The sequence below is a fragment of the Limulus polyphemus genome, unplaced genomic scaffold, assembly GCF_000517525.1.
Source record: "Limulus polyphemus unplaced genomic scaffold, Limulus_polyphemus-2.1.2 Scaffold3696, whole genome shotgun sequence".
Classification (NCBI taxonomy): Eukaryota; Metazoa; Arthropoda; class Merostomata; order Xiphosura; family Limulidae; genus Limulus; species Limulus polyphemus.
In genome coordinates this window covers 98,449-104,538 of record NW_013669306.1, presented here as the reverse complement: position 1 = coordinate 104,538, position 6,090 = coordinate 98,449, and positions in this window count along the sequence as shown.

Genomic DNA, 6,090 nt, shown 5'->3' with positions numbered 1-6,090 from the left:
TTAACTATTATACGTGTATGTACGTTTTGTAGGGTGGGTTAATAAAAGTAGTTCCAAAACGACGACATTAATTTCTTATATTTGTGTGTGTGTGTGTGTGCGCGCGCGCCATTTTAAACAGTTTCTACAGGAGTTATGAATACAATGCACGTTGTTAAAAAATCGTGAATCGTTAATTTAGTGATAAAACAATTCAACCAGCTTTAACTTCGTTTATTCATTATAACGAAGAGCACAGACCATTGCATTTAAGAAGAAAAAAAGAGTTGCAAGCTTTGAAAAAAAATCCTTAGATAAATAAGAGCACAGTTGTAGTAGAACCTGATAAAGGAAAGAATGAAATATAATAGGCCTAATATTTGTGATGGAATGACTAAGGTTACCGTTTTTTTTTTTTTCGGAGTTTAAACCATAACTAAAGGAAACTCTGTTCTATTAGATAAATTGTTTTGTTAAAATAAAGCAGACATCCTTTTGAGTGATACAATTAAATTTATCAAATTAAATCAGAATCCCAAACGTCCTTTCAAATGATATAATTTAATTTATCCAATTGAATTAAATCAGAATCTCAAACATCCTTTCAAATGATACAATTTAATTTATCCCAATTGAATCAGAATCCCAAACATTCTTTCAAATGATATAATTTAATTTATCCAATTGAAATAAATCAGAATCCCAAACATCCTTTTAAATGATACAATTTAATTTATCCAATTGAATCAGAATCCCAAACATCCTTTTAAATGATACAATTTAATTTATCCAATTGAATCAGAATCCCAAAACTAAAAATAGTGATAATTAGATTATTTAGGTATCAGGCCATCAAAAGAAATATCATGAAATTTTCATGTAGTTTCCGAAGTACGTAAAGAGTAATGTCTACTTAGATGTATAATCTCTATGATTACTTTCTTGTAGCCCCCCCCCCCCAGTAGCACAGCAGTATGTCTGCGGAGTTACAACGCTAGAAACCGGGTTTCGATACCCGTGGTGGGCAGAGCACAGATAGTCCTTGTGTAGCTTTGTGAATAATTAAAAACAAACAAACACACTTTCTTGTAAATTTTTTTTAACAACTGTTGGCTTATCGTTTTCTTAGGTTGCACGAAGAATACTGGCTAGAGGCTTGTCCACTACCCTTTATTTTTACTCCGAATATGTGTAGATAATACATCAGAAACATCGTCAACTATTTCACTGTAGAACATCAGAAACATCGTCAACTTGCTTTTTCGCGTGCTTTAGCAATGGTGCATTCGAGTGTGAAATTTATCAAAAAACTTTCATGGTATTATTTTTATTTTATTTTATATCAGCTTTACTTAAGAAAATCTTAAGATCTTAATGATTTTAAAATCACAAGAATTTACGTAACGTAATAGATAATACCAAGAAGTTATTATGAAAAACGAGTTCTTCGATTGGTTAGATAAACAACGTTGAATATGACTATCTGAATAAGTCAGACAACTGAAACCTGAAGTTTTTTAAGTATCTGTGTCTTATAATGAAAGGCAAACAAGAATTGATTAAACTTGTCCCAGCACGTACGAGTGCACGTAGAGTATTTTCTTAGAAACAATTACTGAATATCACTGATTTAAAGGGTAATTGTTGTATGTCAATTCATGTGTTCATAGGGCTATATTAGTTCTACAATGAGAGTTTTTTGTTTGTTTGTTTGTAGTTAAGCACAACGCTACACAATGGGCTATCTGTGCTGTGTCCATCACGGGTATAGTCAATATGATATTTAGCTATTCACATTAACAGTCTGAGTATAAAATAAAAGCTTAAACTGAACTTCTGTCTTACACTTGTTCTATAAAAGCTAGAGTTAATTCCTTCACGTCCCCACGGTGGGTCATCAATAAGTTTCCGTACTTATAATTTTAAAATCTATAAAAGCTAGAGCTAATTCCTTCACGTCCCCCCCCCCCGGTGGATCATCAGCAAGTTTCTGTACTTATAATTTCAAAATCTATAAAAAGCTACAGTTAATTCCTTCACGCCCCCCCCCCCGGTGGATCATCAGCAAGTTTCTGTACTTATAATTTCAAAATCTATAAAAGCTAGAGTTAATTCCTTCACGTCCCCCGGTGGGTCATCAATAAGTTTCCGAACTTATAGTTTTAAAATCTATAAAAGCTAGAGTTAATTCCTTCACGTTCTAAAATCTGGGGTTTTATTACCTGAGATGGACGGAGCACAGATATCCCCTTGTTTAGCTTTGCACTGATACAAAGCCACCACCAACAACCAATTCCTTCACTGACAGATATCCCCTTGTTTAGCTTTGCACTGATACAAAGCCACCACCAATAACCAATTCCTTCACTGTTTTACAGAATGATTCGTCACACTGAAAATAATTTTCATAACACATGATAAATTTGACAAATATTGTGTACCTAACGGGACAGGTATATCAACACTCTTCTTGAAGTTTCAATCCGGGTTTAAAATTATGTTCTATATGTATGCAGTACGTGTATTTTATAAAAGAACAGATTTCTAGATTCTGGGAAAATAACTATTATTGCGTGAGTATTGGGGGCTTCACTTAGTACGATCAGAATTGTTCATAACTAGTAAAGATACTTATTCAATTCTACAGTTTTAATTAGAGGGGGTAATCAATTAAAACAGAACTTTATTGTATTTTAACAATAAATTATTTCCACCTGTTTGACATCATTATTATTTAGTACAGCATCAGCTCTTTTATGTCACAACTTCATATATGCGTTATGCATCTGATGTGGTGTTAGCTGCGTTTAGGATGTTACACATACATCTTGGTTAACCAATTGATGTGTTAGTTAAGATTTTTAACTGACCTATGGGACTGTTTAGTTTTGATTTATAGTTTTTATACCGAATCGCTAGATTCTGGTCTAGCACGAATTGTGTATTTCGTGTAAACGATACGTTGATGTTGCACATACGTTTAGGATGTTACACATACATCTTGGTTAACCAATTGATGTGTCAGTTAAGATTCTTAACTGACCTATGGGACTGTTTAGTTTTGATTTATAGTTGTTATACCGAATCGCTAGATTCTGGTCTAGCACGAATTGTGTATTTCGTGTAAATGATACGTTGATGTTGCATTACTGATGTGTTAAATCACTAATGTTTGAGTTTGCCGATGTGTTGAAAACCGCTAGTTTCCGACCTTACTTCATGTAAGAAATATACTTGAGCTGCTAAGCGAAGTTTTAAATTACAAAGTTGTAGCTGCCGTGTGTATATTATGAACAAACAAAGTAGTGTGTAATTCTATACTATTGAAGGTCATAAAGATTGAGTTCCTAGTTTACAGTAAATACCAACTGTGTGGTTCATGAAGGTTAAAGGTTATCCATAGAGGGAATAACTCCCCATTATCTCCCATTCAAAAACTACTCATTAACTACAGTGCGTCCTCATCATCACTGAGCACCCTCATCAGGAAACGATGTTTGAGAACACGGCAGGAATGTGTTACGTTATAGGCAGTAATTTCCACAAAGAAGAGTTAGGGTTAGATGTGCTTAAATAATTGTATCTGCCGCGAGCAGTATTTAAATTTTTAATCATACAGTTTCCTTGCCCCTTCGGTCTCTAAGCCACTATTTGTTCAAAGTGAAGGAAGAGAACAACGTTGTATGCATGAATGATTGGTTTAAACGCGGGTCATGAATGAAACAGACGGTTTAATGTTCCCTTTTCTCTAATCAATCTAACCAGTCATCCAATTTGATGAAGATTAAAAAATGATTAATGTGTCAGGTGAAAACGTAATAATAATAATAGCACGACAGTTAACGGGAAACTCGTTTCTAAACTTATCAATAATTTCAAATAACTTAACCACCATTTGGCACTCTAAAATAAGTACAATTATTACAATTGAAGGAACTCAGTAGCTGACATCCGACTATTGGGAAGCATGTTCTCTCCCCCCTCCCCCGGCTCAGCGGTAAGTCTGCAAGCTTACGACCCTAAAATTGTTTATTATGAATTTCGCGCAAAGCTACACGAGGGCTATCTGCGCTAGCCGTCCCTAATTTAGCAGTGAAAGAATAGAGGGAAGGCAGCTAGTCATCACCACCCACCGCCAACTCTTGGGCTACTCTTTTACCGACGAATAGTGGGATTGACCGTCACATTGTAACGCCCCCACGGCTGAAAGGGCGAGCATGTTTCGTATGACGGGGATTCGAACCCGCGACCCCAAAGATTGCGAGTCGAATGCCCTAACCACCTGGCCATGCCGGGGTTTGGTCTATCTAAGCATATACGCATTTCAGCTTGAGAGCATGCACTTTCCGTACATGGTGATAAATGTTGTAAATTGACAGCAATAAGGACTTATAATTTTAAATAACATACATAAATAACGCGGCGGATGACCACTTTGCGTGCTTACGTAAAGTGTATCGTATATATAACTCGGGAAGAGATCAGCAGGTTAATCCAAGAAATACCGAAATAGACCCATGACCATGGGCTTTTAAAATACATTTTTATGAACTATAAATTTAGGCACTAAATTGTTAGCGTACACATATGTCATTGTTTGTTACGTAATTCCCAATAATATACGAGTTAAAAGCTGTAAACAAAAATACCATCAATATTACTATTAATCCACATAATTACCGCTGAGGCTTCCTATGTATTTTACATAGAAAGTCAGTGGAGTAGTTAGGGTAAGGTTGTGGCGATTCCGTATCAATCGCTGTTATGGTTAGTAGCCTATAGGATTACCTTATCTGCTGGTGCCGTCAGAATTCAGAAAAGTCCTAAAGAATACTGTTTCTTTGTTGGTAGTGGCAGTGATTCGATTCTGGGTCATCTTGACAGAAAGTCATGTACGTTGTCTATTCAAATAGGGATAGCTCACCAGACTTTCTGTCAGGGAGACCCATGATCGAATCCTTGCTACTACCAATACAGAAACAATACTTTTCTTCATTACCAATTCATGCCGTCTTCAAACTGTAAATGGGTTCCTAATTGCCCTTACCCCCCCCCCCCTTCGCATTTTGTTTTATTTTTCTACTTGACAGTGGCACAGAGTATGTTATCAACTTTTAACTTTTATTATCAACATACCATTAAAATACAGTTTTCAAGTTAATATTTCTTGGCTTCCTACGCCACTGTTTGGTCTTATAAATATGTGCAAACAATTGTGATTTTCCCTTGTATTTAATATTAACACTAAGGGAAAGTTCTTTTTCCCTTACAATCTTTTTCATTCATGGTCAAGACACAATTAAAGATGCAACACAACGTTGTTTTTTGTTCAGTTTCTTTTAGAAAGAATATTAGAAAGTTATTTGAAATAGACAATCATAACACAATATTAGTGCAATTCGGTGTAACGATTTAACTTTTATGCATGATTATTCTCCACACTCCCTAAACCAAAACCAAAACTAGCAATTAAATTAGAAAAAAATGTGTATAAAACAGATTAAAATACAAATTTGTTTGTTTGTTAAATTTCACACAAAGCTACTCGGGAGCTATCTGCGCTATTCAAATACTGAACAGGTCAACATTCGCTAACGAATGCAATATGTCTTCACCATCTACCTTATTTGATAAGTTCCTCAGAATACAGTAGATTTCAAGAAGAAGTTATATGCAAGATAGGAGAACAGACATAAACTTTAACATACGTATACTTCAGACACTTAACACAGTGTCAAATTGAGACGTTTTTATGAGAAAGATGTGTTGGAACGTACTAAACTGTGTCCATATAATATATATGACAGCCAATTTATACGTAAATAGATTTATTTACAATGACGAAAACTTTACAAGTAATTTTGGGGTAAATGAGGCCTATTTTTCGACACGGTATGTGCAATTTCATTCTCTTTTGTGAGTCAAAACACTATTAACAACAACCGCTTGTACCTTTTAACATAGTCAAATACTTAGGGTGCTCGAGTCGCAATCTGCGGGTTACAGGTTCGAATCGTCTCATCACCAAACATTCTCGTTCTTTCAGTCGTGGGGGTTTTATAATATGGTGGTCAACCCCATTATTCGATTAGAGAAGCTCAAAGGTTGATA